Source organism: Melanotaenia boesemani, chromosome 12 (assembly GCF_017639745.1).
Source record: "Melanotaenia boesemani isolate fMelBoe1 chromosome 12, fMelBoe1.pri, whole genome shotgun sequence".
Taxonomy (NCBI): Eukaryota; Metazoa; Chordata; class Actinopteri; order Atheriniformes; family Melanotaeniidae; genus Melanotaenia; species Melanotaenia boesemani.
The window spans coordinates 31,065,180-31,087,260 of record NC_055693.1 but is presented as its reverse complement, the minus strand read 5'-3'; the positions used below and the strand labels follow the sequence as shown (position 1 = coordinate 31,087,260).

The 22,081-nt window shown below is 40.3% G+C and overlaps 1 long non-coding RNA gene across 1 annotated transcript; it reads left to right on the top strand.

Moving 5' to 3' along the window:
• Nucleotides 1-442: 442 nt before the first annotated feature.
• LOC121650757 lies at nucleotides 443-16,994 on the top strand. The gene is made up of 3 exons (XR_006012327.1): nucleotides 443-526; nucleotides 4,182-4,185; nucleotides 16,985-16,994. It is a non-coding gene; the product is annotated as an uncharacterized LOC121650757 (long non-coding RNA).
• The last annotated feature ends 5,087 nt before the right edge of the window (nucleotides 16,995-22,081 follow it).

Here is a 22,081-nt window from a genome sequence, read left to right as displayed (position 1 = left end):
CAAAGTCTTTGTGGTGAACTGCGATGTGTCTCTTCAGGTTTGTTGTGTTTTTTCCAGCTACCTTGTGCCCACATTCTTTGCCTTCGACTAAAATCAAGTATAAGGTTTTTTTCTCCACTTTTTGTAGTGAAAATTGGTCCATATATCACGTCTTCTCTTTCTTTTGGGTCCCATGCAAAGCATGGCCATTAATGTTTTACTTTTAACCTTTCGCCGTGAACCCACCTCCTGTCTGTCCTATGTGTTTGTGCACCTGCCCGCTGCAGGTTTGAAAGGGTGTGTGTGTGTGTGAGTGGCTGAAGAGCCGAGGAGGCGGAGAAGACAGTATTTGACTAAATCATATCATATAATAATAAAATCTAATTTTCTTCTCGTCTTTGTTCGTTAACTAAAATGTCCATAGATTTTAGCCCAGTTTTATTTGGTGAACTACAGTTTCGTCTCGTCTTTATTAGTCCAAGAAAATGCATTCTGATTTAGTCCCAGTTATTGTTTATTAATGGGGGTTATAGTCTTGTCTAGTCTAGTTTTCGTCTGGAGAAAAATGTGCGTTTACGAAAATATTTTCATTTAGCTTTCGTTAACGAAATTAACACTACTGGATAGTTTCTGATAGTATGCATTTAGTAACTGATGGAACCTGGATAGTACCTGACTGCAGCATCAAAGAACTCCAACAGTGATGTCTGTCTCACCCTTGCAGCACCTGTCCTTCCTTATCTTCCTCATTATAATTTTATCATATTCTGTGTTATGGTCAACTCTCAGATGTTTAAGGAGGTTTGTGGTGTTTCTACAAGACTTCTGTGTCTTCCAACACACATTATATATCACACCATTGCTGTTCAGCTCCACACATGACACTAGACACTTTGTGAACGATTGCAGTAGAGCGGATCCAGTGAGGCCAGGGTCTGCACACTTTGAAGCATGGATTCATCAGCCACATGTCATTGCGGTGCGCGAAGTACTGACCCAATTCATAGAATTTGAAGGAGCCTCCGAATCCACCCTTCAAATCCATACTTTGTTTGGCCTCAAACGAAGGCTGCTGGTGATGCATCCTTTGCGGCCTCTTTTCTCCCAGAATTCATTGCGCACGAGACGGTGGCGAATCACCAACCGAGCTCAGAAGACTTCAGTCTTAGTAGAAACGATACAAAACATTAAAAACATGTTTGTTAAATGGTGACATTAAAATTCTGTAATATTTGATATTTGTGGATTTTTAAGCAGTTAATAACATGTGTACCGGCTTTTTTTATTTTCTTGTTTTGTTTTTAACTGTCAGTGTTTCCGGCCGGTTTTAACATCCACTGAAGTGTCCTATAAGTAATTTCATAAGTTTAAGTGATTCAACATCCTGTGGAAATTCTTGTTGACTAGGTAGGCTGTCCTATTTCATGAATGTTAAGCAAACTTCGAAGTGTGTAGACTACAGAGGATACTCTGTAGCCTACATAGTCTGCACACCCCGAAGTGTGCAGACCCTGAATTGGGACACACCTTCAGACTGAAACATGTTTATGTCTGGAAGAGTTTTGACCACTGATGGCCACTGTCCATTCACAATTTAATGGGCAGGGGATGGGTGGCTGGGAAGTATTTAAAGTCATTGTTATACCCATCATTTTTAGCTAGATGCTAGTAATTATAACACACCATAACTTTAAAGAATAACTGTAAAACTGGCTGCATACAATGGTTATGCAAATGATTCTCAAAAGAACTAAAAGAAAAAAAGAAAGGTTAGATTTTTTCCTGGTGCTAGATCCATCTGCGTTATATTTTGCCTCACAGCAAGCTGGAGCCTCGGCTGGGGAGAAGTTCGAACATCGGCCTTTCTGTGTGGAGTTTGAGTGTTCTCCCCGTGTACGCGTCACTTTAAATTCTCTCTTGAAGTGAGCGTGAGGGTGAGTGGTTGTTTGTCTCTCTGTGTTGACCCTGTGATGGACTGGTGACCTGTCCAGTGTGTTCCCTGCCTCTCGCCTGCTAATTAGAGAAGGGAAAGTTAAGCAGTTAAGCTGAAAATCTTGAATCAGCTGCCTCCACAGATAAAACTGTGGTCCACAGATCATTGCTTGACTACCATCGCAATCCACCTAAAAACTAAATGTATTGATGAAAGATGAAAGTTTTTATATTTTCACCATGGTCTGACAAAAAGAAACCACACCTTAAAAAGCAAGGATGACTGGAACATTGTTAGAAGTGAGCTTTTAAATGTCCTGCAGAAATGTAAAACTGAAGAAGTGCAGCGTTTTGACTGATATATCTTTTTTTTTTCATGTGCTCACTGTAGAGAGAGAAGCTGAAAAAATATTTTATGACTCAAACGAGGGCTTGACTGATGATTGACATCCTCTGATTGATGATTTTCATTATCAAAAAAAAAAAAAAAATGTCAGCGAGACAAACAAAAAAAAAACCAAAAAAAAAACACTGATGAAATCTGAGTCTTGTAATTATGGGAGAAAATGATCTTATAATTGCAGGATAATACACAACAATATGATATAATTAGAACCTGCCTGATCACCAGATATTTCATTTTTCTTCACGATGAAAGTAAATGACAGATAGTTGTCAGTATTCCAAGATGCTCATGTTGCAGCCCACGGCCTATATTCATGTATGATATTTTCTAAGATGATTTTTCTTCTTTATTTTTGTACACATTAAATTTAAAACTCAGGTTTATGATATTAAATTGCACAGTACTATTGGCCCCTGGCTTCTCCAGTGATGATTAATTGACCCATTTATTATGAAAAAGGATCAATTTACTGTGTTCGTGATGTCAAAGCCTCTATCCTTTGAGGGTTGGAAATTTTTCTAAAATACATACATATATATATAAATGTAGTTTCACAAACGTAAGTACACAGAAAAAAATCTGGGTGTTCACTGACCAACTTCACTATTCCTGAAAAATATAAACAAATTCAAGACTCAATGGCAGGCTCACACTCACAAAATTTGGAACAAATGCACGTTAATCACTTTTACACACTTTAAGAAAAATGTCCACAGAAAAATCGATAACAATGCTTTTTCCAAAAACTGAAAATAATGAACTTCCACAGTAGATGCTGTCACAGCCTGTCCTGCCACTCCTCCATCAGCACTCCCCTGATCCTCCACACCTGTGTCTAATCCTCCCACTCCAATCAAGCCCAACCAGTCACACCTGTCTCCCATTAACTTCCCAGTCCTCATATACACCAGCACCTCAGTCACTCCCCGTTGGACCTTAATCCACGCACCAGATGGACTCACTCACTTTCCTTTCCTGGCTCCACAATTCTGTTACCTGTCTCTGTAAGACCCAACCTTTATGTTATTGGTGTTAAATAAAGATCTGTTAATCCTCTTTTGTCTCCATGGAGTCCATGCGTAACAGATGCCCTGTTACATTCCAAGAATAATATCATACTGACCCAAAGGGAAAAGTTATGTAGTTCAATAAAACTTCATATATATATATATATATGTGTATATATATATATATATATATATATATTTTTTTTTTTTTAAATTTCGCTGCAGGAAACGGCTGCCTTACCAGTGTCTCTTACGCACCCGAGTGATTATTTCTTTCTTTCTTATCGTATTATATTTTATATATATATATCCTATTTTTGATTCTATTGAATATTTTTTAACTCTAGTATGGCACTTGCACGTATTGTTTATTCAAGAGAGGAACTTTTTGCATGGAAGACTAACGTCGGAATGCAGCACAACGTACCAACAGAGCTGAGGAGGAAGTACAGAGGCTGCAAGTCAGGATCTAAGCTAAAGGCTGCTCGACGACGTTTTAAGCCAGTGATCCCCTCTGTACTAATGGAGAACGTCAACTCACTACCTAACAAGATGGGCGAGCTGTTGGCACTGAACAATCAACGGAATTATCGCGCGTGCAGCTTATACATCTTCACAGAGACATGGCTCACTGATGCGATACCGGATGCTAACGTGGATCTACCGGGTTTCACTGCTGTGAAAGCTGACAGAGACATGAACGCCTGCGGTAAGAGCAGAGGTGGGGGGCTCATCATATATGTGAACAAACGTTGGTGTTGCCCAGGACATGTCTCAGTGAAAAAGGAACTGTGTTGCCATGACTTGGAACCGTTAGCCGTTAGTCTGCGGCCATATTACTTGCCGAGGGAGCTTAGTCACGTGATCGTGTTCTGTGTTTACATCCCGCCCAGCGCGGATGCATCAGCTGCCTGTGAGAAGATACACACAGTAACAGCAAGGCTGCAGACAAAGCACCCCGAGGCGTTTATGGTCATATCTGGGGATTTTAATCATGCTTCCCTGGACTCTACCTTGGCCTCCTTCTACCAGGCTGTAGACTGTCCCACAAGGAACAACAGAACAATAGACCTGCTGTACTCCAATGTGAAGGATGCCTACACAGCCACCCCCCTCCTCCCACTTGGAAAGTCTGACCACAACCTGGTATACCTACAGCCACAGTACACCCCCCTGGTCAAAAGGATGTCTAAAACCACACGCTCTATCAGAAAGTGGTCACCTGAGGCAGAGGATGCTCTGAGAGACTGCTTTGACATCACTGACTGGGATGTACTGCTGAGACAACATGGTGAGGACATAGAGGAGCAGACTCACTGTCTGACGAACTACATCAACTTCTCGCTGGACGTAGTCTCCCCCAATAAGACTTTCCGTTGTTATCCAAATAACAAAGCTTGGATAACACAAGATGTCAAAGCTGCCCTCAACAGGAAGAAGGTGGCTTTCATGAACCATGACAGGGAGGCAATGCAATTAGCACAGCGGGAGGTGTCCAAGTACATCTGGATAAGGGGAGGGGCACAGTGAGGATCCTCTTCTTAGATTTTTCAAGTGCCTTCAACACAATCCAGCCCCTGATGCTTCTGGACAAACTGAGGGAGATGCAGGTGGACCCCTGCTTGGTGTCCTGGATTGGTAACTACCTCACAGAGGGACCGCAGTACGTCAGGCTAAAGGATATATATATATATATATATATATATATATATATATATATATATATATATATATATATATATATATATATATATATATATATATGTATATATGTATATATCACTTTTCAGACAAACGTAAATCAAAGTGCTTAAAACAAAGCAACGAGGTGCAAACATGACAAAATAAAACAAAAAGCAAACATAACATAGCATAACAGGGTGTATTAAAAGCAGCTTTTTAAAGCATGGACAGTAAATGCAAAATAAAATGGAAAGCAAGCCTGCACCTGATGATCTAAGCCACCTGGAGGGTTCATAGTATACAAGAAGGTCTGAGATGTAAACCATTCAGCTTTACTAACCAGCAGGAGTGATCCACCTTTCTGGTGTTGGTAAGAACTCAGCAGCAGCACTGCAGATTAATTGTCTGATCAACTTTAGTACTAAACCTGTGAGTAGATTCTTACACTAGTCCAGTCTGATGAAAATACATGCATGAACCACTCTGACACATCAGTCCTTTGATTCTGGAGATATTCTTCAGCTGATAATAAGCAGTTTTTGTAGTGATTTAATGTGACTAAAAATTCGGGCGACAATCCAAAATAACTCACTCATAGTGCCTCTCTAACATTCAGACAGAACCAAACGTGCCATCGACATGACATGTCAAACTTATTTGAGAGCAGAAAACTAATTTATTTGAATTATAAAAATAATGTATTACTTAGGAAAGTAATTATTCTGTTACTTTAAAACATAAAAAAACTAGATGTCCCATTTAACAGAACTTCAAATTCATCTGCATGTTCATTTATTCATAATAAAACTGAATATTAGATCTGACTAAATAAAAACTGGAAACTTAATGAAATAAATTACTAAAAGAAAAATCATGGACACTAATCTCACCCCTCCTTTACACCAGGTGCGTGTGTGCCATATTACCCCTCCTTTATAACGGGTGCGTGTACGCCACGTTAAGGCTGCGCCATGGCCTCTGCTCCTATTCGTGGTCGTTTTAGTCAAGGGTTTGGTTTCCATTGGGTGCGGTGCAGCACGTTTTAGAAGCGTCCCAGAAGTGCATTGTTGCGGCACTCCACTAAATTTATACGCCGAGTCTATTTTTGACGCATCACGCACCCAGAATGCGTCAATTCTGCAGTTCAGATAGGGGCAGACAGGAAATCAGACACCGGAAGTTGGGAATAACAAGATTCTCCACGGTTTTTCTCCGACCTCCATAGCTCAGCAATCTATGCCGGGAGCCTGTCAGGTGTGGAGCGCCCACGAGTGCAGTCCACCTAGCAGGATCTGCAAGATCACAAAATCACAGGAGTGGAGAATAAAGGATAAATATCTCGTCATCTATGATGACAAAAACAAACAACAACAAAAAAAAAAAAAAAAAATACACTGAGACCCCCTGACTGGTTAAGCACGTAATGTTTACATGGTTCAGCAGCGCAAATCTGCACGGGGGCTTTTATTTTAAAAATTACCAGGAGTTTTTAAACTGCTCCCGTGTCTGATTTCCTGTCTGCCCCTATCTAAACTGCAAAAATTAAAGCATTCTGGGTGCGTGGAGCGTCAAAAATAGACTCTGGTGGAGCGCAGTGACAATGTGCTTCTGGGACGCTTCTTATACACGCTGTCAGGCTGCTGGATGTCGTGTTTCCGTCTCCTCCTCAGGAGAGGAGCTTCAGCTGATTCTAGCTGCTTCCAGCCAGCATGAAGAACCTCTTGTTATTTTCGCACGTGTGTGTGTGTAGCTGCGCACACTGACTTTAAGTTGACATTTTACTCTTCATCAGTCAACCATCATCACTTAGGATATTAAGACAGCTTCAGTGTGCTGAATTGTATTAACACTGTTACCATGTTCAGTTATGGTATAACGGTGTTGGAATGATGGAAAGGGTCATTAGATTACCCATTACTAAAAAAATTAACACCATTATTCCCACCACTGATAAACACACAAACATTGCGTGGCCCAGGTCCTAATGATGTCATTTCATTCATGCACTGACGAGCACTTGCTGGCTACATGACCCATCACTTTTGGTAATTATTATTATTATTATAATGATCACATCAGGTTTGTGGGGTCACTGGTTTCACTGGTCTGCATATGATTAAAGAGCTGACTCAACAGTAAGGGAAAACTCAACAAAGAAAGAGGAGATAACTATTTTACTGGGCTGTGTTTTGTGTTCCATTTAGTTTGTTTAATAAATTCCCCCCACACCATCTATGACTTCCCTCAAAAATGCCCAACCACTGCAACCACAGAGGCTATTCCAATCCAAACAACATTACAGCTTTCCTTCCTAACTGCACGCCGACACAGTGACAGAGCTGGTAATGAACGAAGTGGATGTTTGTATTTTTGCATAACCAAGATAACTTCAAACTTTGAATAGAAATAAACATTTCAGAACCATGGGAGGTGTTTCCATGCCTATGTGAGCTCTCCATGTGAGTTTCAACTCCGTGTCGAAGATGAGAACTACACATCTGTGCAGTAAAACAAAGTGATGTAAATGGTGAGTTGAACTCTTGACTACACAACTGACTTGTTTCACTGATTTTGAAATGAAGGATTTCTGACCATTATTGCTTCTGTTGCAGTTGAAAAATATTCTTCCTACAGTCTATGATTTTGTCTGGATTAGTGTGATAATGACAAACTATAAACAAAACTTAAACAAATCATGAAAAAAACAACATTACATTAACAAAATGTTGACCTCTTTAATTTCTGTTTATGGATAAATTCATCTACTAGCTTTTCTTTACAGACATAAAAAGAGTCTAATTGGTCAGAATAAATAACACACAGTACAAAGGGAAAGTCCAGAACCGAGACCCAGGATGGAAATTTACCCTGGTCAGGAATGTCTCCCAGAATCCATTTTTAAACAACTTCAGATTTGAAGATTACCATTTCAAACACATGTGAAGTCATATGAAAGTAATATGTCTTTCAGTTCTAGGGTTTTATGTATCAGCACAGCACAGAAAATCTGGTCCTCACTACTGCGTAGAATTAGGTACCATCACCGATAAACAACAACACATGGTGTATCATTGTCTCAGTATTTGTTTAATAAAAACTAACCAAAAATACATATCTTTATTCCTGTCTACACAGGAATAAAGCAAGTAAGCAGCAGCTAGGTACTGCTAATGAATTCACTTGATTAAATGATCTTCCTCAGTGTGAGCAGAGGTTTTAGTAGTTTGCAGCTCTGCAGCATTCAGGTGTTTGTTGAGACAAACGCAAGGAGGAAAGACATCAGTAATAATCTAAGAAATGGGTTATACGTCTCTTTCTAAACCATTTAAAATGAACAACATTCCTAGGGATGGATGTCCCAGCAAGTTCACACCAACTTCAGACCAGTAATGCTCAGAAAACCTGCAAAAAGCCAGGACTCTCCAGGCCTCAGTTAGCATGTTTAGTATTAAAGGTCCCATATTATACACTTTATTCCCAATCTGAGACCATTCATTAATATCTAAATGAAATATTTCCGCCATGGTATGGACAAATCGACCCTCAGTTTGAGTGCAGCGGCTTCTCTTCACCTCCCTCTTTTTAGCAGCTTCAGAAATGTTTATGGTGGGCGGAACCCTGGTGGAGCAGCTCAGCTGTTGGCTCCGCCCATCGCATCGCCCGTCATGAGGTGATTGACAGGTTAATATATTTTCAAGCTATCAGACTAATAAGGCCGAAACGATAAAATAACTGCCAGCTCTTACCTCTCCAGCTGTGTCACGGACAGTTGGTATTGAACCTGGCTTCAGCTTCAAACGGTTGGCGAAGCCTGCTTTCCATGCCCCCATGTTGTGGAAACAGTCCTCTTTGAAATGCTGGCCACAGACATGCAAAACCTTTGGAAGTTTTCCGGGTACATTTCCTCCAAAAATAAAATTAATCCACTCAGTCCTCGTGGGTTCAGTGGATGGAAGTAAAAAAACGTTTTCGTGTTCATTTATGCAGCCACAAACAGAACAGTGCTTCTGTCGCTTAGCCATGTCCGCTAACGAGGGTTGCCGAAGAGGGAAAAACACTGGGCGCTAGGTGATTTTTAGAGGGCGGGCTTTGAGAGCCGGTAGACGGGTCCATCGCTCTGTGGGGAGTGGTTATTGTCCCTTATGACGTCATAACGTACACGCTTTCAAACAAGCTCATTTCAGCGCTTACTTCCCTAGAGGTGGAGCAGGGGGGAGAGAGAGCGCCTGAAAGAGTTTCACACTTACGGGTCTCCTACACATGCGGGGGGACCAGTATGACTGTTCCAAAACCATTAAAAAGTGAATTTTGCATAATATGGGACCTTTAAAGGTCATGACATTACAATTTGATGGAGACTGAACACGTATAATAGGGATCACTTCCTCTGGTCCTCGAGGGCCGGTATACTGCAGGTATTGAATGTTTCCCTACACTGATGGTTAAAATAAAATGGATCTCCAACAGCTTGGTGTCAAGTTCTGCACAAGTTTGTTAATGAACTATTCATTTGAATCAGGTGTGTTGCTGCAGAGAAACATCCAATACCTGCAGGACACCGGCCCTCGAGGACTGGAGTTAGTGATCCCTGAAGCAGCGGTGCCCACAGAAAATTTTCATAGGGGTGGCCAGATAAGACCAGTGAAAATTTTAGGGTGGCACACCAAGTGGGTCCTCTTGTGGTAAATCAGGTAGAGTCCAACCTGTAGCTTAGCACTGAATGCCTCTGCACTTGTTTTCATTAAAAAGATTATATCTATTAAACACATTTACCTCAAATTTGAGAAACACAAACATCTCAGAAAAAAGAGATTTCAAGCTGTTTTTTCAATTATTCTCTCAATATTTATAGTATCAGCATTTTAGAACAGTTTAATCGGCCTGTTGCCTGAAGAGTCCTGGGAAAACCAGAAGTTGTGGCTGCTGTGATTCCTCTGCTCTTGACAGAGATAGCTGTAGGATACAAGAGATAAAAATAGATTTTAAACTTGATTTTAAAATTAAAAACAACAACAACATTAATGCAAATAGAGACTAAATTAACTGTCCTCTATTGTAATTACCTTTTTAACATTGGCCTTTAAACTTTTCCAATCAGACTATTCTGATGTTCAACTAGTGATTAAGGTGAATCAGGAAGGTTTTATATAATAACATGAAACATCCTCACTCTCTCTAAACATACAATAATCACAGATTTATTATAATGATTTTATCCTGTAGCCATTTAATTCCTCCTTCAGTCTGCGAAGGTAGAGAGAAGATTCTAGCAACAGAGAAGCCAGAGGGGAAATTAGAGTCAAAATGTGTGAATGACAGAAAAGATGAATGTTTATCTAAAGTGTTTTTTTTTTTTTTTAAATTCAGTTAAACTTACGGCCTCACTACTTCTCCATTTTCGGCTTCGTCTGGTTCTTCTTCTGCTTCTTTGTCTCCTTTGACTTTTTGGCAGACTGCACGCCTTTCGGTCTGCACCGCCCCCTCACAGGTGAAGGCTAGAATTACAGTTTCCTAACTGAGCCAGCATCTCAGTCAGTAGAAATTGTTGGGTAGCAGTGATGTACTTATAATAGATATATTTTATTTAAATGTTTCAATTTTTAATATACATATTTATTCATTGGGTTTTGCATTTATGTCTTGAGTGAAGATTTCTGTCTGGTTTGTATGAACTGAAGATGTTTTATTAAAGAGGGAGGAGGTCTTGTCTGGGGGAGCCAGTGTGGGTGGCTAGCAGTTTTCCAGGGATCGCCATGGACTCCCCTGACACCCCCTTGGGGGCGCCACTGCCCTGAAGTATGGCTTGTTTTGAAAGGTTGCAGGAGAAAGTCTTTCTCTGTAAAAAATAATTTGACCGCATGGCCTAGATGCCCAGGACAACTACAACAGTTGTGAAGTATGTCTTTTGAACAGTTGAGGCCAGATTTATTTTTGGTCATAACATAGCACTATGCTTTGTTTAGTTAAAACTAAACACAATGCATCAACACAAGCAACTCATAGTTAATGTTGATCATTGTAACATAGGACTAATGGACACCTTGCAGTCATTGAAGTGGACCATGAACTCCTCTGTATAGCAAATTACAGAGGAGCTTATGATCTGGCAGCTAAAACTGGGATGAAATTGGGTAATGATCCTAATCGCAGCAACAAATCTTAGACAGAATGACTAAAAAAAGAAAAGAATCAAGCTGAAAAGCTGTGGCTGGACCTAAAGAGAGCTGTGCACCCGATGAATGCCAGCAACCCTAGCAACGGCAGCAACATGAACATAACCACTGAGAAGATCATAAAGAAACAGATTAATCCATTTTATTACAACTAAAACCTACTGAATCATTGAGTGTAGTCTACATTTTTTCACACACTGGCAAGGCAACTTTATTAAAAAAAACTGCTTCTGTATTTTGGCTTACCTTTGGTTAAATGAACAAAGATATGATATAAATAAAATTGTATTGGCCTAGTTTTAAGACCTGGAAAGGAATGCATGTTTTTTTTTGTTTCTTCTTCTAACATTGTGCTAATGTGTAAGCCCGCACAATGAAAAGAGGCGCAATTTTTTTTTTTTTTCACCCACATAGTTATTGGGTTCATGTAACCAAGAACATAATTAATATGTGGTTTTCCAGCTTTGGGAGGGCACCAGAAATTTTACTTCTGTCAACAAGTTATATTGTGCCCACAAGATCATATCATGCTGGAACGTTATTTATCAGGGCTGCATAATAACTGAAATTATCCTGTAAAATTATTTTGGTTTGGAGAGGAAATAAAGAGACACATACTGTAACAGCACTGTATTTCATGCAGTTGGAATAGTTCCATGTGTCAGCAAACATCTCATCAAACCACTTCATTTAGTGTTGACAGTTGACTATAAAGCCACTTTCACACATGAGCCACAGCCCTGAAATTTTCCAGACATGCTCTGGGGGGAGCTGCATGTATATCCGTAAAACTAGCTTCAGACTTGCACTGAATATTTTATTGAGCATAAAAATGCTGTGAATTAACAAAGACCTGATGTGTACTTTTAATTGCTTCTGCTTTCTAGTCTTTACTGCTGATGTGTTTTGTGTTGTTTAAAACTTGACATTAATAACTGGGATTTTCACACACAACCATTTCTAGGGAGAGAATGGTCTGAAAAAGAAAAAAATATCCAGTGAGCAGCAGTTGTCTGGACCAAAATATCTTGTTGGTGTCAGAGGAGAATGATTAGACTGATTGGAGATTATAGAAAGTGCAATAGGAAGTCCCATAAGCACTGGTTCCAATCAAGATATACAGAACAGCATCTCTGAACACACAACAGGTCCAGCCTTGAAGCAGATGGGCTACAGCAGCAGAAGACCACACCGGGTCCCTCCTGTCAGCTAAGAACAGGAAACTGAGGCTACAATTCACACAGACTCACCAACACTGGACAACAGAAGATGGAGAAATGTTGCTGGTCTGATGAGTCTCTGTTTCAGCTCCACATTCAAATGGCAAGCTCAGAATTTGGTGGAAACATCATGAAAAAAACTGGACCAAGCTGGTATGAACAGTTTAGGCTGCAGCTGGTGTAGTGGTGGGGGAAATTTTCATGGGCCACTTTGGGCCCCTTATTACAAATGTGGCATTGTTTAACCACCACAGCCCACCTGAGTATTGTTGCTATTCTAAAGTTATATAACGTATTAATCTGTTCAATTAAATTCAGTTAAATTTTCATGCTGTGCAGCTATTAAAACATCTATTGCCCACGTTAACTGCACTCCCCTGAAATGCTACTATACACATTAAATGTTGACAGCTTTACACTGTGAGAGCTTCATGTTCGTACAAACTTTGGGCCCCTTAGTACCAACGTGGCCTGGTTTAACCACCACAGCCTACCTGAATATTGTGGCTGACCATGTCCATCCCTTTATGACCACAGTGGAGCATCTTCTGATGGCTACTTCCAGCAGGATAATGCACCATGTCACAAAGCTCAGATCATCTCCACCTGCTTTCTAGAACATGACAATGAGTTCACTGGACTCCATTGGCCTCCACAATCACCAGATCTCAGTCCAGTAGAGCAGCTTTGGGATGTGGTGGAACGGGAGATTCTCATCATGGATGCAGCCGACAAACCTGCATCAACTGTGTGATGCTGTCATGTCAATATGGAGCAAAACTTCTGAGGAATGTTTCCCTCACCTTCTTGTATCTATGACACCAAGAATTAAAGCAGTTAGTACAAACCGCAAACAAGTACAAAATTAAAGCAAGACAAAAAGGATATTAGCAAGGTGGGCCTAAGAAGGTGGCTGGTGACTGACATCCTAAGATTAACATTTGCTTTTCTTTATGTATGTCACTTTTCTTTCAATGACATTTCATTAATCAGTAAATTTTACACAATATTAAACCCATAAGTTTCAATTCCATGTGTTCTTTTAATGTCAATGCAGTTATAAAACTGAAAACAGGACATTGTAAAACTCAGTGCCACGCCACAGTACACGCTCTGCTATCATGGCACATTCAAATATTCCAAATGGAAACCTGTGCTTGCCTTATTAATTACCAGGAATGCACTCTCCTAATTTCCTTCCAAAACCGGAGAGCTGAAAAGTATGCCATGGAGAAGCCACAAGGCATATAAGCTGTGTGTTCTCCCTGTTCAACCAGTATGCCTGTGCTCTGGTTTCAGGGGAAGAGCCAAACTATCTGTGCAGGATTGTTTAAGTTGGAGAGTCAGCGTGGAGGCAGAGCAATTACAAAAGGAAGAGGATGTGTAAAAATGGAGAGAAAGGGTGGAGGAAAAACTCTCTTTTTTGGGGAAATGGTCTTTAAACCCCAGAGGGCTTTTATACCCACACAGCCATAGCTCGCTGCTTTAGTGGAATTTGGATATGCACAGATGCAAACATGCACACAGAACGGTTTAAGGCCATCGAGCACACACAGAGCTTTTATCTGCTATGCGATTCTAAGTGAAAAGGTATCACTGTCTTGGCACTACAGAAGAAATACATGTGTTACACTCATCATTCAGTCTGGACTTCAGCAGGAGTAAAAACAACAGCAGCTCATGTAGAACATCTGTCTGCTCTGCTATCAGCAGGTTTACCTTGAAGTCTTTTATTAATCTAAGGAAGTGTGTTGATTTTAAAGAGGCACGACAAAGTTAGAAGTTTTGAAAGAGGCCAGCCAAGTGTATTTGATTGCATGAAGCTGGAAAGATAATTATCTACCACAAGACTTTCAATAACAAAACTTTCCAAAGAATCTTTTGAACATACAGTATATTTTATCACTGCTAATACTGTTTGTGTTCATACTTCTGAACACAAAACTCTAATCTACTAAAATCTATTTATTTGAATATTCAATTTGTTTGTCCCTCATCATTGTGGGATTTGGCCTTTTTAGGGGGCGGTGGGGGTGCTGGGGGTCCTCACAGGTTAATTGTTTGGGGGAGATTTGGGATAAGTCACCTTTGTTATGTTCGTTTTGTGAATGATAGACATCTTTACTTTCAAGGCTCTGTCAACAATTAGGATTTCAGGATGGTTTTGAGGGAGATGATGTTCCAGGTCTGCGTTCAAAAAAAGAAATTGAAGGAGCAAGAGATGAAAAAAATGAGTCAACACAATGAACAGCAACGGAGAAGAAAAAGACAAGGAAACCCAACTGGACAGAGGGACACTGCTCCTAGCTTCGCTGGTCAATGAGCATAAAAGTGTTTTGAAAGGTAGATTTCACAAACAGCTAATTCCTGTGGAATAATCCATGATCCAATCTGTAGCGTTAAATTATTTCACTGTCATCCCGTGTTTGGAGAATATCTCTCCTGCCTCGTCTGTCCGCCATTTTCTCCTCTGCTTAAGGGAACTCTATATTCTTATTTTTAATAGGATCTACTCTTCAATTTCAGGGGAACAAATTAAAAGAAAGAAAACACTGTGATTCTATGAATTTGTTTGGAACAACTCTTTGCACTAAGAAACTTTAGGAATATGGCCCCTGGTCCCTAACATGATTCTCAAGTATCTTTTGTTAGTTATGTTCTATCTTTCAATTTGTGGTTGTTTATCTATTTATGTATAACTATATATATTGTACATATATATTTTTGTCTAAAAATGTGCTTTTAAAAAAAGAGAAGAAAGAACAAATAACATCCTGCAGTCATAGAAGCAATGATTTGTGTCCTGGCAGATTTTGTTCATGTGGCCATTAGCATTAGCATCATTAGCAGTTAGCACATGAAAACACACCTCATACATCAATTGTAAATACAATATTTTTGGCAAGTAAAGCTTGCTGACCAGAGGATTTGAACTTTGCAGCCTGATAGTACAAAGAAGATGATTCAATCAGAAAAATGGTTTACCATGTAAAATGAGTGAAGGACAGCACATGAGCAGAGCTGGGGTCAAGCTTTATGTGAAGCTTTATGTCATGTATGTTCCAAAATTTCCAACTCCCATTTAAAATAAATCAAACCGCTTCTTAGATTTAATGTCAGTAATCATGTTTGTTGTTCAAGGTTGCCATAGAACAAATCTGAGGTGGGGGGTAAAATGTGTAAAAAGGAAGGGTTGCAGGCTCAGAAGACAGCAAGTGCAGTAAGATTTGTATTACAAGTGTTGAGAAAAATAAAAGCCATTTGGGAGCTAAAAGAGCCAAATCTTTAAAAAGGCCTTCCCATCTCTGTCACAGTGGTGTCTGTCTACCTGGTCCTCCCTCCACTTCTGACAGCAGTTTAGTGGGAATTAGAAGCACCGGTGTGCATGGGCAGGAGAAGAGCTATTGGTTCATGGAGGGTGATTTCCTCCCTCGCTCCCAGTGTGCGGGAGGGTGAGGCAACAAGAGCGCAGTGATGGGAAGAGCAGCAGGAGCAGACGTGTTTGAACCCATAGACACCGAAACATGAAGCAAAAAACGCTGTGGTTAGCAACAGCAGCACATGGCAAGCAGAACTGGCAAAAGATAATAACCACGAGATGCCAAGGACAAGAAACAGGATGATGACGAGACCCCGCAGAGACGAGGACGAAAGAAGACGCTTTGCTGGACACATGGAGGAGTGAAAACCGCTTCACCTCTCCATCCAGCTAAGTACCTCTCTCATATTAGATCTAGATTCACAAACCCTTTGGTCTGGTGGCCTGGTTAAGTTTACTTGTTTTGGTTTGATAATCGAGTTTGGGTTTTAGACCTGTGGCAGTAGAACCAGATGACTGCTGCTAACCTGGATGGACACAGAGACCTAGATTATTATTTAACAGCACTCTCTGTACCTGGGCACCTGCTTCCACACCTGGACATGCCACTACCCAAACCAGAAGCATAGAAAGCAGGAAGAAGAAATGGACTGCGCCACCCCTCAGTTGAAAAAGACTTTTAAGGCTGGATTCTTAAATCTGATTTTTATTGCACCCTAACTGGTGTGGTGTGTAACTATGGTAAAGCCAGTTTGTACTACCTTAGTTAATTATAACCAAGTTATAAAAGTATTTGCTTTGGGACTCTAAATAGGAGTATGATTTACACCACATCCTGATTTAATATCTACAAATAGAAATATATTTATTTATTTTTTTTATGTTTTTTTATGTTACGTCAGGTGAAGCAATGACTGCACTCAAGAACTACTTCTTGTGTACATGTGTACTGTCTTCTTCTGTTCAGTTCAATAAAACTTTATTTTTCCCTGGGGGGAATTCAAAGACACAGTAAAACAACATAAAAGGAAGGCATTGTGATTTCAAGTAAAAAAAAAGAGGCAGTAATAGAAGAACAAACATTTGTATATAATGTGAGAAAAAATGATAACACTGAGACATGAAGTTTTAAATTTATGTACGATAACTATAAAGCAGTAATGGCAAAATAATCATTAACAGAAATGCTAAAGTACACATTGTACAGAAACATTATTATTTTATGTGCCTTTTAAGGTGTTACTTACCCCACCAATCAAATAAAGCCAGTGCTGCAATTTTAGAGCTCAGGTTCTCACATCACATGGAGTTATTTGTCCATTCAGAGACACCATAATAAAAATGGTGGCACAAATATGGCAGCTGCCATGACAAGTAGATATAAATGGCTCATTTTAAGAGAACGAACGAACGAACGAACGAACGAACGAACGAACGAACAAACGAACGAACGAGGGGGCAGAGCATCAGACTGCCAGGGGAACTGGACAACCAGCCATCCAAGGCCAGTTCAGGGAGCCAGATTAAGATAACAGCATTTGTTTTGTTTCCAGGCTAGAGCATGTTTCATCTGCCTTAAGTCTCTCAGTGGTCTACTGGCTACTAATCATCCAAATTTGGTTCAGTTTCCACCCAGCTGAGCCTACAACTTCTCCAAGTTGGTGTCCACCCTGCGTACGAGCTCCGGAACCGCAACCAGCTTGCCATTCTGAGCTAGGAGGGCATCCAGTTTACGGTTAAGTGCTTGCAACGCCATAGTGTGATTGTTCATAGCTAGGCATAGCACAAAAGTCCCGCAGCTTGCCAGTGGCTGGCAACAGTGCCCGAATTTTGCGATACACCAAGAAGCCGTCCGCTCCAAACAGCAGAAACCCAGTTATCATGAATCCAAATGTGTAGATGTCCTCAACAGAAAGAAGTGACAGACACATGACCTTCCGTACCCCCAAGGAGTCCATCACATATCCAGGAATAAACAATAAAATCTTATGTTATTTAAGTGATTAGAAACCAATAGAAACACAGTTTTTAATGACTTTGTTTTTGTTACCTCCTGCACCTTTAAATCAGCATGAAACAAAATCTCATTACTGGATCTAAAGTCAAATTCTGCTGAATCACTTCTGCTTGCTTGCTAAAGGGGATATGATACTGATACCATCACTAAGGTGACAAATACAAATCTTTTCATATAATTCATAAATATATTTTCCTGTTTCAGAGGCAGATGTTTCCTTTTTTTTTAAGTTTTATTTTTTAAGTATTATTCAGTCACAATATAAAAGCTTATTGGCAGCTTTCTTGACCTCCAGATCCCATGAGTCCCTTTAACAACAATGACAAGCATTCAGCAGTTACACCTTTAGAGGCTAGAGATGACATTTCATGGAAACTTGTCCTAAATATAGAACAAGACAAATAAACTGAACTATATAAACACACTCTGATGACAATACGCCCTTTCGTTCTGTTTTTTTAAAAGGTATGTGTGTACTTTCACACCCCTGCCATTCAATTAAGCTACATTCTGTAAACACACTTTGACACACTCTTGCACACATTTTTTTCGGATGATTATCTTGAGACTATTATAACAGTCTAGACAGAGAGAAGACGGGGACTCTGGGAATGGGGAACTGTCATTGTACCACACACTCAGGTGTCAACAGCAGCTTAGCCAGAAGATTGGAGGAGCTCTTCTTTTGAATTGTCTGATTACTTAGTGTCATTTTACCACAAATAGTCATTTACACCTGCATGACGGTGGTAATGCCACAAATACCACAGTGCTTTTTCACTGTTCACTCACTGTTCTGCTTCTCTGGAAAAGATTCCTTCCAGACTTTGGTGTGGACGTTTGAGACTACAGAAACATTAATAGCATCGCTGAACTGATAAGAGATTACAATCTATTTATATGTAACACATTACACTGGGCCTTGAACATGAAAACAACCCCTTTCTTTTCTCCTGTATGGCATATTTTCCTTGATGCCTTTTACTTAATTAAATGACAATGCAATAACATCTCTATAAAAGTAGACATTTTAGTGGGTTTGCAGCATTTGGGTATGTTTTAACAAGAGGAGGAAAGACATCAGCAGTGATCTTAGAGAAGCAACTGATGCTGCCCATCAATCTGGGAAGAGTTAAATGGTAAATGGTCTGTACTTATATAGCGCTTTTATACAAAGCGCTTTCCATGTACGTCATATTCATCCATTCACACACACATTCACACACTGATGGCAGAAGCTGCAATGCAAGGCGCTCAACCACGACCCATCAGGAGCAACTAGGGGTTCGGTGTCTTGCTCAGGGACACCTCGACATGAACTCTCCGGGCCCGGATCGAACTGGCAGCCCTTGGGCAACAGGACGACCACTCTACCCACTGAGCCATGCCGCCCCCTAAGTTAAGGTCATTTCCAAACTGGAGTCAATCATTCCGCAGTAAGAAACATTATTCCATACAAGTGAAAAACATAGACAGCTGTCAGTCCTATGTTAGGCACTGCCTCAATGACTGATCCATACACATCACGGAACATTATCATTGAAACATGTCAGGCAGGTTTATGATAAAACTAAGTGTCTGATAACATAACTAAATCAGCTCTAGAAATTATAGACACTAAGCTTTATTTGATTAGCTGCCAATCTTCCCAGGAATGGATGTCCCACCAAGTTTACTCTAAGGTCAGAAATAAGGTCATAGAAATAGCAAAAAACTCAAGAGTTACATCTCAGACTCTCCAGGCCTCAGTTTGGATGTTAAAGATGCACTACGTAACTTCACAACCTTAAAAAAAATGCATTCATGACTCATTTGATGGCACAATGACATTTATTATGTACATTTCTGGAGCAGCATTCTGAGGCTGAGAAACCACACATCATAGCTCTTACCTCTGGGATGTTGGGAGACGTTATAGCTGAGTTTCGCTTTACAGAAAATGGTAGCAAATGGTAAATGGTCCGTATTTATATAGCGCTTTACTGTACCTGGGATGATACCCAAAGCGCTTTACATCATACATTACATTCACCCATTCACACACACATTCACACACTGATGGCGGAAGCTGCCATGCAAGGCGCTCAACCACAACCCATCAGGAACAATTAGGGGTTCGATGTTTGCCCAAGGACACCTCGACATGAACTCGACTTGGCCGAGGATCGAACCGGCAACCCTTGGGCTACAAGACGACCACTCTACCTTGTTGAGCCACGCCGCCCCATATGGGGATATAAACACACCAGCTGTTTTGAACGCCATGGCTGATTTAGTAAAGACATGCAAGAAGACATTATCGGAAGAAGAGAGGAAAAAAAGAGGATGGAGAGAGATTACAGTACAGGTAGGATGCAAGATTGATGATGATAGCTGTCGATAGGGGGCGCATCACTGAGAAAAAAAAACTTAACAAGTATGGTTTGTTTGGTAGTATGTCCAGTAAAAAGCCTCTTCTATCTAAAAAGAGCATAGCGGCACAGCTTTGGTTTGCAAAGCTGCATCTGATCTAACTACAACACTTCTGCAACAATGTCCTTCCGAGAAATATTTGGTCCAAATGCAAAGCAGCACATTTGGTAAAAAACTAAACACAACATATCAGCACAAACACCTCAAACCAACTTGTGAAGCACAGTGGTGGAGAGATGATGATTTGGGCTTGTTCTGCAGCCACAGGACCTGGACACATTACAGTCACTGAGTGGACACTGACCTCTGAATTAGTGATGCGCGGGTCGGGTTTTTTCCGACCCGCGGGTCCCGCTCTTTTAAAAAAATTGGACCGCACCAACCCGCCCCGCACCTCCGCTTCTATTTTTTTAACCCGACCCGCCCCTCCCCATTAAAACACATGTTATGATATTGACGAATGCTTTTATTTAGTCTGAGAAAGGTGCATATGGTCTCCTAAATTGGCACTGGAACCTGGCAACACAAAATGTATTTTCATTTGAACGTTAAGTCTATAAACATAAATAGGCAAACAAATAAAGTGTTTTAAAGCGTTTAAGTGTTATAAAGCCAATGCTGCTGTTGTTGTCTGCACTGACCTCGTTGAACCTGTCCCAAACCTGTGATTTAGCCATTTGACCCTCTTTCTTCTTTTTAAGGACGTAAACTCCCGAACGAATGTTATTCAACACTTCTTCCATCTTTTGTTGCTTATCTGCTTGGCGCTTTCTGCACGTAGCCTGCGTAGCCTGCTACGTGCCTACGTGGACATTACGTTACAAAACGTGACCTGTGTTTAAATAACTGATAAATATTTTGTCTTACATATTATAGTAACAAAATGTAGACACTGATTAAGGTCTTTATTTTCAGTTTGACAAAAAATAATATTAATAGATAGAACTAGATATTTCAGAATAGTAAACCACACCAACCCGCCCCGCAGTGAAGCGAAAATTCTTTGACCCGCCCCAACCCGAACCCGCGGGTAACCCGCGGGACCCGCGGGTTAGGAGGCGGCCCGCGCATCACTGCTCTGAATACAAAAGTATGGTGGAGTCAAATGTGAGACCATCTGTTTGACAGCTAATACTTGGCTGATATCAGGTTATGAAACAGGACAATAATCCCAAACACAGCACAGATAATCAAGATGTATTATTGCCCAAAGTCCAGACCAGTTTAAACCTTTAAAGCCAGACCCATGAAATAATGGGCAGAAAATATAATTTTTTAATCTAACATCTTTATTTGACTCTTTATGAAAATATAAAACTATTAAAATTTGCATAAATGTACCAACATATTAGAGTGTGATATGTCAAAATTACTTAATTACAAAAGATGTCCATCAGCGGGCTGATAAGCATCAGATTGTATACAACAGGGTTTTTACAATAAAGGGGTTCCATAAGTCACAGAAATAGTGTAAACATGTAGGTCAAATATGATACTTTAAGGGGTTAAATGTGTTTTTGGAGAGCTGTGCATAAATGAATGCCCCCAAACTCACTGAGCTCAAACAATAATTAAAGCAGTGTTTCTCAGTGTCTTTGGGTACCACTGCCCTGCATGTTTTAGATGTTTTCCAACTCCAGGACACCGGATTCAGATTAAAGACCTTCTCTTCTTTGCAAGCCTCTTAATGAACCATTCATTGCATCAAGGCATGTTAAAGTGTGGAAACCTCTAAACCATGCAGGGTAGGGGTACTTGAGTACTTAAAGAGAACCAATATTATGAAGAAAAGAGCACCAAGATCTGTCCACTGCGATGTGAGAGATTGATATCATTCAGAAAATGATTATTTTAAGTCATTGCTGCTACAGGTGGTATACAAGATACTTAATCATGGGGTGAATTTTCATGCAATACTTAACCCATTAAGGCC